Below are 9,768 nucleotides of genomic sequence, written 5' to 3'. Positions count from 1 at the left end.
AGAGAGGCTTTTGGGTATTATGTTCTGAAGTTTAATGTCTTCTGCAAAACAATACCTGAGATCCCCACATATTTGTGTTGAAGAGAAGGCAGAAAGAACCAAAGAGAATCAGAGGTGGTTGATGATTCCAATGTACCAACATTTTCCAGTCTCAACTTTACTATAGGACATAGGTGGAGACACATGATAAGATCTGCACTTGTTCAATGCATACAAAAATAAATACAAAAGGAAAAAGGAAATAGGGTGTGTTTATTATTTTACAGGGAAGTACTGAATAAATCTCTGAAATCAGCAATAAATGTTTGATTTCCAACCAGGCTCATGCCCTGTCAGATTTCATATATTGGAATGGCCTAACAATTAAGAAAAGAATATGTGCAAGGGATTCTGCATGCCAGAACACAGTACTAAAACAAAACAAGAATGCAAAGTTGAGTCTGTGTGAACCTATATGGCAAAATGATGATAACAAGTAATTTTCCTGTGCTATAATTTATGATCCCTACTTTATTTTCTTAGGTGATAGGTAGGGTAGTGTCTACAAATATTACTAATCGATATTTTCTGTGACTCTGAAGATCATGATGGAATGTACAGTGCCCTAGGTATCCCCACAATAAATCTCCCAGGGTAGAGGAAAGAGCAGGATTTCGCTAGTCTCTGCAGATACTAAAGACTTAAGAAAATTATCTTCCTTGCCCATAGAGCAGATCTTCAAGCCTGACACACAGATGCCATATCGTTAAGGGAAGAAGTAACTTGAGAAGAAGAAAAGGGCAGGATTCCTCTAGTCTCTGCAAGATAGGAACATATCAAGTGAATTCATACTAACAGAGGGAGGCCTCATCTTTAAAGACAAGCAGTATATGCAGAAGCAGGATCTGCTTGCTGCACATTTGGCAGGATTAGGTGAATCAGGGCTGTAATGGTGGGAATCAAACAATGTCTGACTTTGCGAATTTCCAAGGGTTCCTTTTCTTGTGCATGTTAGGATCAATCAACTTTGTCTAGGTCAATATACAATAGGGTTTTGGTTATACCCATGAGCACCTGAGACCCCAAATATAGCCAGAGCCTGACAGGTAAGAACCTGCTCTGCTGACAACTGCATTAGCTCTCCTTGCCTCTGAACAGGGAGGCTGTGCATTCCATTTGTGTCTGGAATAGGAACCTGTTAGAGCCCATTTACCCAGGAAGTTTGCATAGAGAGGATTATTGGACCATGGACCTGAGTGAAGTTGTCTAAGATTGTATACAATATGCAGTGCTGGGGGGAGGTCTTTTCCTCCACCCCTTTGCATTTCTTTAAATACCCTATGCCTCACGGATTTAAATCCAGGCAATCTGGAGGCTAATCTGTTATTTCTGTCTGTTACTCCCACCTCCTTATCTTTCTACCTAGTATTTCCTGCTGCTTCTAAGCAAGAGTACTCTGGGGAAATGTGGGATTCAGCAATGCCCCTTGTATAGGAACCAATCAGGAGAGTGATCTCAAATCTACCAATGGAAAGCAAATCCTGTGGTACTCTTTGAGATCTGCTTCAGAGCTGCTGAGTCATTTCATCCTCTCAAGTAAATGTGTGCTGCAGCGCTGCAGCTATAAAAACGAAACTGAAAATGGATGGCTGGAAAAAAGGTAATGTATACTAGGACCAGAATGACATTCCCAAATGAGAAAAGCATGCCATGGTAAGTAGGGGGTGATCATGCTTCCAGCTACTTGGCCCTGGATGTATTCTTGAAAGCCTTGCTTTCCATCTGCCGATGGTTGATTGTGGTTTTTGGCTTACAACTGTACCTTTCAGGTAACAGTTTCCGATATGCTATTTTAGATTCCCCAAATGCACTTTATGTGGAATTTGACACTTGAAATTTTCACAGAATCCCAGGTGGCTGTGAGAATATTCCCTGACTCAGTCGTTTTTTAAATGGGTCTACTGTGGGAGCAAATGATCAATATATCCCTGTTTTATGTCAGGTATTTTACCCAACATAAAACTTCTTTGCCAACAATGTGATAATGCACAATTCTAGACTGAGGCAGAGATCACAGATACTAAGATGAAGCAGTGGCTTTAGTGTCACATTTCCTGCACAGTACACAGGTGCAGGTGACTCGGAGCAGGAGTGTTAGGAATCCTCACATTTCCCTGCCTATCTCTAGGTATATATTTCCTTTGTCTTTTGCAGCTCTCGGGGACAGTATTCGTTCTCTGGAGGTGTTTTCAACTGAACTCCTGCCTAATTTCAGCTGCAAGCTGGAATTTAGCCAGGAGCCCGGCTGGTAAAACCCTTCAGTGCAGGCATTTTTATTTCATTGGACTGCCTCCTATTTGAATAGACATAGATTAGGAACCAATAAGGTGTGAGATCTCAAATCCAGGAATAGAAAGCAAATGACATCAGTGAATTTAGTGATCTCCATCAGAGCTGCTGACTCATTTATCCTCCCTGCCTCCTGTGTTCTTAAAGAAGCACAGAAACTGAAAGGGGAGCACAGGATAAAACGTAATTTAACCAGGGTTCTGACTCCAACAAACAGTACAAAACTGTCTGATGTTGGTTCGTGGGCTGAGTGAGTTTTCAGCTGCTTTGTACTAAAATCTACCTATCTACAAGACAGGCTCCATTCCTCTCTGCACGTTTCTGATTGTGACACTGGGCTGCCAAGTGCATCTGACAGCACTCTCTGTGGTCCTTTTGTTTCCGTTTTTTCTGTTTTTTGTTTGTTTGTTTGTTTTTTAGAAATTGGGTTTCTCTGTTTAGCTTTTGTGCCTGTCCTGGATTTCCTTCTCTAGAACATGTTGGCCTCTAGCTCACCAAGTTTAGCCTGGCTCTGCCTCCCAAGTCCTAGCATTGCTTTATGAACTGCTGCCTTGCAGGTCTTCAAATGGCTGACCCTAAACTTTACAGACATAATTCAGCCCTTCCCTCTATGTAACAGAACTATAGGGTTATTCCCTAGGTGCCCAAGGGCATCATCTTGCCCCCATTTGCACGTGTAGCATACCTGTCAATAAAACTAGACCTCACCACACAGGGATGGGCACCTTGCATTCGTGCTTTAGCAGCTGCTGTGCTCCTTATTTGGGAATCAAAGAACCTAAACATTGAGGCACTCATGTGATAGGACTGAAGGTTAATCAGCATGTTATGGACAAAATGATGAGGAAAAAAATTTCTCACTCTAATGAGCTACATACCCTTAAAGATAAAATAGTGAGCAACTCCCAAATAACATTTTGTCATAGTGACCAAATAATCAGGGGAGGACTCAAGTAATTATTCAAGAAAAAATGGAATAGGTTTGTTTATTATTATCAAATGAAGTATTAAATGCCTGTCTGCCATCATCAATAAATAACTGACTTTCAATGAAGTTAATGCCCTCTTTTCTTTCATATATACAAATGGACTGAGAATTAGGAAAATCAAGTACAAGAGACTCTTTATGCAAGAACCCCATGATAATGCACACCAAAAACGCAAAGTTGATCCTGTAATTCCGTAAAAGACATCAGGATATTAACAAGTAAGTTTCAAGTGCTATACTTTATTTTCCATACTTTATTGCCTTTGGTGACAGATAGAGAAGTGACTGCCAATGTTACTGCTCTATATTTTCAGTGTCTCTATGGTTCATGAATAAAACAACAATGCCATAGCCATTTCCACAATAAATCGCCCAGGGAAGAGGAAACAGCAGATTTCACTAGTCTCTGCCAGATACTAAAGCCTCAAGAAAATCAACTTCCTTGCCCATAGAGCAGGACATCAAAACTGGCACAGGGATGCTATATCCTTAAGGAAAGCAGTAGCTTCAGAAGACGGGAAGAGCAGGACTCCCCTATCTGATGCCAGATCCTAAAGCCTGAAGACCAACATACAGGCAATTTCTTACCCTGCATAATGGACAACTGAGGTACTCAAGTCTTTACCCACCGACAGTCATGTCATACCAAAACCTAGAGAAGCCATTATTGTACAGGAATGATCTATTTCCTTCCTTTGGACACTGGAGGCCATTACTGCATCTTGTGCAAGTTTTGGGGTCTTACCTGTCATTCCAATATCCCTGTTATCTGGGTTGTGGGACAGCCTTACTTACCTCACCAAACACCATGACTTAAATATATTTTCATGGGTATATCTTTTACACACATTTTTGTTTATGGAAACCTGCCCTGTGCACCTAATGGGAAGAGATTTTTTTAGCTAAGGCACAGACATCTATTTCATTTGTGCCCACATTTCCCTACCACAGATTTGTCAGCAGCTCCTCTCCTCCTCCTCCCCTTTGACACTCAGCCCTCTATCTCTGACATGTCATTTCCCTTTCCATCTCTAATATGGACTCCAATGTCATGGATGGCCAGACTCCTTCTATTGCTAGAATCCATCACTCTATTGTTATCAAGTTCCAGCACCCTACCTGGTACATCACTCAAACTCAGTACACTCTTTCACTCCAGAGCCCTAGAGGACTTAAACCTATCATCCCTGAACTTCTCAGAAAGAAGCTACTTCATCCAAACACTTCTCCTTTTAACACCTCTATATTTAGAGTAAGAATCCTAATAGAATATACCACCCGATTTAGACCTGCATGTATTCAAGTTTCTAAATGGTCTCTTTAAATGAAAAACACAGTGCCAAATATAGGGTTGGAAAACTTAGAGATCAGGAAAATTGGAAAAGTCACAAGCAAACCTAACCTCACCAACCCTGCAGCTTCCAAATGCAGCTACTTGCTGTCTTACACATGCTTTCATTATCTTGCTCTTATGCCCTTTAATTGGCTACATTGGCCAATTAAAATATAATTAATAGTGAATCAAAGAAATTAAATTTTGGGTCACCTAATCCATCACCTTCCCACCATAATTTGTTCCATCTTTTAACTTATAAAGTCTTGCAAACTTTTTCAACTTCCGTGTTTTTATCTCTCCAAGTATTATTACTGGAAGATGCCACACTTACTTTCCAGACTTGTCCACTTGTTAAAATTTCAATCCTTCTTCCTCGAACGAGTGTTGACTATTCCACATCTCACTACTGCACTTAAATCCTAAAGGAATTTTTGCCTCATCCTTCACACATACAGGAGTGCACATTGCCTCAGGCCATTTATACCGGGTACACAGATGGTTGCTCCTTTTTACACGATTGGACACAAAGCAGGATATGCCAAAGTGTCAGATACAGGGGTGTTAGAATCAAAGACATACACTACTAACCAACAGGTTGAGCTAATGTCTCTCAACTGTACCTTCTAGTTGGCACATGGGCTATTCCTAAAGGTTATACGTACTCCAAATATGCTTTTTATTTTTCTTTTCAAGACAGATAACTCTGTGTATTTTTTGTGCCTGTCCTGAATTTCGCTTTGTAGACCACACTAGCTTTGAACTCACAGACATCTGCCTGGGTCTGACTCCCAAGTGCTGGTATTAAAGGCATGTGCCACCACCACCAGCTTAACCATTAAATTCTGATAGCAGAGTTCTAAAATATAAATGAAAATGAAGATTTTAAATTTCCTGTGATTGACCCTTACTATGTTTGAAAATACTTGGAAGCTACAAAGTCACCTTCGAACTACATGGACATGGCAGAAACACTTCAGATCTGAATCATTCAGAGTTTTCTGATATCAGGTCCCTCCTTGCACCATCTGGGACCCCTTTTGGGACTCCTCCAATAATGTTTTTAATAAATTACCTCTTTAGCCTGCCAGTACCTTGTCAGATTATCACAGCAAGATCCAAGAAGCAAAGGAATAGTCCAAAGATCATACACTGTAGAACACAATTAACTACCACAGAAAGTCCAGCTACCTCAAAAATGTCCCCTTCTATACCCACAAAAGTTAAACTTTGCACACTGCCTCAGATGAAAGCATTTCTGGGAGAAAGTCTGTCCCCACTCCCATTCACCTGTATCCCCTAACCCACTTATTTTTTAATAAGAAAAACAAATCTGGATTGTTATTCTTCCTAGCCACACTCCCATCTCCATAAAAACATGCACAGTCCAGCAGCCAGGAAAGATGTTTCGTCACCAGAGGACCTTATGTCCTAAGTAATACATTCATTGCTTGGTCACATAATTTGCGAGCAACATGAACATGTAACCTGTCTAGGCACATGCATGGCATAGCTGCATAGGCCCATATGCCCATGCTGAGTAGTCCCATAAAGACAGGTTCCACCAATTCCTCTGCACCCTATCCACAAAGGTTATGTCCATAATCCAATGCACCTTTTCCCTTTTCCCATTGCCTAATAAACTCTGATAGTGGGTTTCAATGTACCTCAAGTATCTCTCAAAGGGTAAACTGTGCTGAAAAATAAATAGCAGATAGGAATGAGCAGGACCCTCCAAGTGTCTGTCAGATTCGTAAATCTGTAATGATTTGTCTTACTTACAGATACATAGTACTTCAGGACAGACACATGGATGTCATTTATTTTGTTTTATTTTTATAGCTGTCGGGAAAGGCTAAGAACAAATACACTAATGGCAGCCTATGTTCTAAAGCATGTAGATTAAATGGTGTTTATAAGCTGTTGGCAGTTTGCTATTCACTGTCCGCATGGACCACCAACCTCCCAGAGCTGCAGCAGTAATCATGGCTCCCTGATAGCGAAGCCATGAAGCTAGGCTCTCAGCAAAACAAGGATGAAAAGTCAACCACAAATGATGGGTGCCAACCCATACACTAAGCTGAGCCCTGTTAATGTGCAACTTTCATAAGTTTTTAGGATTTGTCCCATGAGGTCAAAAACAATACAGATATTCAGTAAAAAAAATATTCCCATAAAAATAATCTAGACATGTAACAGTGTGCTTAAAATTATACCACATACCAGTGTCTCTGTTGTTCTTTTGTAATCCACACACACATCATAAAAGAGAAATATTGAGGTGTCTCTTGTACATAAAAGCACAGAATTTGGGAAAATTATGTGCAATCAATGTTGTTCTTAACCAGGGATGTCACTTTAACAATTGTTTCCCTAGAAGGATTTTAATAACAGTCCCTTCAGCCACTGATAGATCTATTATGTTCAATTATAATCATTCTGTTTTATTATGGAGAAACTGCAGGTAACAGGACTACAATACAACAAGGTAATGTTGATGATTTTACCAGCTCTTTCAAATGTCACAAATTACCAACATTTAGCCCTCCATAGCGTATTGCTAGTTTCTTATGCAAACACATGTCTGAAGTTTACTCTCTAACTCTTTTCAGGAAATAAGAAATATCTCACTGACAGGAACACAAAAATCTGGCCAATATAATAAGTTAGCATGGTGCACATTGCCAGGGAGACAGTAGACCCAGAAGGCTATCATTCATCTGCAACTTCTCTGAAATCATAAGTTTTTCAGACATTCTTCTTAATATTCATCCTTATAATCACAGGCAACATTGGCTGTGACTGCCAGAAAAAAAAGCATCATTTACATCACTATTACACAACTCCACAACTTCTCAAATGGCATAGAACTTGTAATGTCTTGTCTCAGGCCACATATTCAAACCAGAACACTCACCATTATTCTTAGAATAAGAAAATATTAAATGCAAAGGTCACATACAGTTCTTATTAAAGGAAAAGGATGTCTGCTGTGAAGACATTGTTTTCTAAGAATGACAGGGAATTAAAAAAAAGAAGCATAAATATTGCAAAATTTGAGCACCAACAAATTACTACATGAAAGCAAGGAAACAATCAAAAATGGTTAGTACAAAGAAATCATAAATTGTAATTCCAACACAGATGGGAAACTCTCTCAAATTTCCACACTTAACTGAAAATCCATGTGACATTGGCTGGGGCTTATTCTCCTCCTCTGATCTTTCAAAATTCACTCTAAAACTGACACTGAGTTTTTTATTAATAAGAACTTTTAAGATTCATGTTATATCTGGTTCCCAATTTGGGCCTCGAACACACAACCCTGAGTTTAAGAATCTCCTGTGACTGGGGCTGTTCCAGGCTACAAATGGTGCTGGTGAGACTTTGGATGCTGCTGCTGCTCCGATCTATAAACTGCTTCTCATCATGTTGGTGTTGATGGTGTTGCTGCTGTAGGAGATTAATGGTTTACTACTGCTTGCTCAGAGAATAATTGCCAGCCCCATGATGTTACAGGGAAGCATTGACAAAGGTCAGTTTGGTGAAGTTTGGCGAGGCAAGTGGTGGGGAGAAATGCTGTTAAGATATTCTCTTCTATGGAAGAAGGTTCGTGGTTCCAAGAGACAGACTTTTATCAGACTGTGATTTCTTGAAACCACAGAGGAGGCACAAGAACAAATAAAACAAAGAAAAGAAAAAGAGAATTTCTGTAGGAAAACAAGGCCATGCCTAACAGCAAATTTGAAATCTTCAAAAGCATGACAGGATCCCACCATGATGATTCCACATGGAATATGATAAAGCCATTAAGCTGATTAATATCACCCAAAGATCAGCATTGGACTACAAACTCCTCAGGACAATTTCAAGTTGGCTAGCTGAGATGATCCAGATTCACAGACAACTCCATCAAGGACTTGAGACAAGCTCTGCACTTTTGCACTATGCAGAGACTAGATAACAAATGTCACTGCTACCTTTCCCAGGACTTGACAAGTAACCCCTAAATTTTTTTTCAGGATCCCCAAAAGTTGTCTTCACCCTCAAAAAGAAGGAAGTAATTTTAAGAAAACTATGCCCACGTGACCAGGAAGTGGAGTGGGAGGTTTTGGGTTGTTCAATGGCTTATGGTTAATTATCCTTGTTTATAGTGCTTGGATACAAGTTAATTTTTAATGGTCAGACAAAAAAGCTAAATAAAGGAGATTAGATTGAGGGGTCTTGTTTAAAAAAAGAGGAAAAAAAGAAAAAAAGAGGATATATAAATGTGTAGATTATTGAATTTACTCTAAACAGAAAAAAATGGAAGATATAGAAATGATGAGATGAAAGGTACCTGATTGGCTGACAATTGTGTAGGGGTATCAGTAAAACAAATAAACAAAAAATAAGTGTGTTGTAGACTCAAGGACATCTGGCCACCTTATCTAATGGTTGGAATTTTTGGGATATCAGGTACTTCCTCATCCCTGGGTGAATCCCTGGTATCAGCTTAAGGCTTTTCCTGGATCTGGGTGTTGCCTGCCAATAAGAATGTCACAGAAACTGGGTCTAGGAACTTAAGTATGTAATGGCTGCTGTGTGGTCAAGCCATTTTGGGGCCCCTTCACATTCCCCCTTTACAAGTACCAATAATAGGCCTCAATCATGAATCATACCTGTCCTAAGAACCATCAGTTAACAGCTTTTTCTAGGGCTCAACATCTGTATCTATTGCCATTTTAAAGGCCCTGTAGTACTAATCTGTAAGTACAACCCAATTATTGTCTTTTACAATACCTCTTGGTTCCACACAATGAAGGTCAAGTGTCTTATCTTATTGCAGAACCATGTCAGTTAATGAATCATCTATTTACAACTCTGAAACTTTATTTCTGTTATGTCAATTAAAATTATATTTGGCCATCTTAACTCTATGCAAGGTAATTTACTTTTAACCCAGCATTTCAGCTTTTTCTGAACAGGGAACATGGGAGGACATAGTCTCTTCTGGAACTGCTTCACACTGGCATTGGAGCGCCATTGTAAGGGCCCCAAAAAGGCTGACTGAATATATTGTATATACTTGTTGGATATAGTTTTTCTTGTATTAGTTATAAGCTTTTATATTTTTGAA

The 9,768-nt window shown here is 39.6% G+C and overlaps 1 long non-coding RNA gene across 1 annotated transcript; it reads left to right on the top strand.

The window, feature by feature from the left end:
• The first annotated feature begins 253 nt into the window (after positions 1-253).
• LOC128095332 (uncharacterized) lies at positions 254-8,693 on the top strand. The gene is made up of 2 exons (XR_008213222.1): positions 254-3,535; positions 3,631-8,693. It is a non-coding gene; the product is annotated as an uncharacterized LOC128095332 (long non-coding RNA).
• The last annotated feature ends 1,075 nt before the right edge of the window (positions 8,694-9,768 follow it).

Source organism: Peromyscus californicus, unplaced genomic scaffold (genome assembly GCF_007827085.1).
Source record: "Peromyscus californicus insignis strain IS unplaced genomic scaffold, ASM782708v3 Scaffold_4__1_contigs__length_199733344, whole genome shotgun sequence".
Lineage (NCBI taxonomy): Eukaryota > Metazoa > Chordata > Mammalia > Rodentia > Cricetidae > Peromyscus > Peromyscus californicus.
Note: the sequence above shows the minus strand (reverse complement) of the source record. Positions and strands in the feature narration are given on the sequence as shown.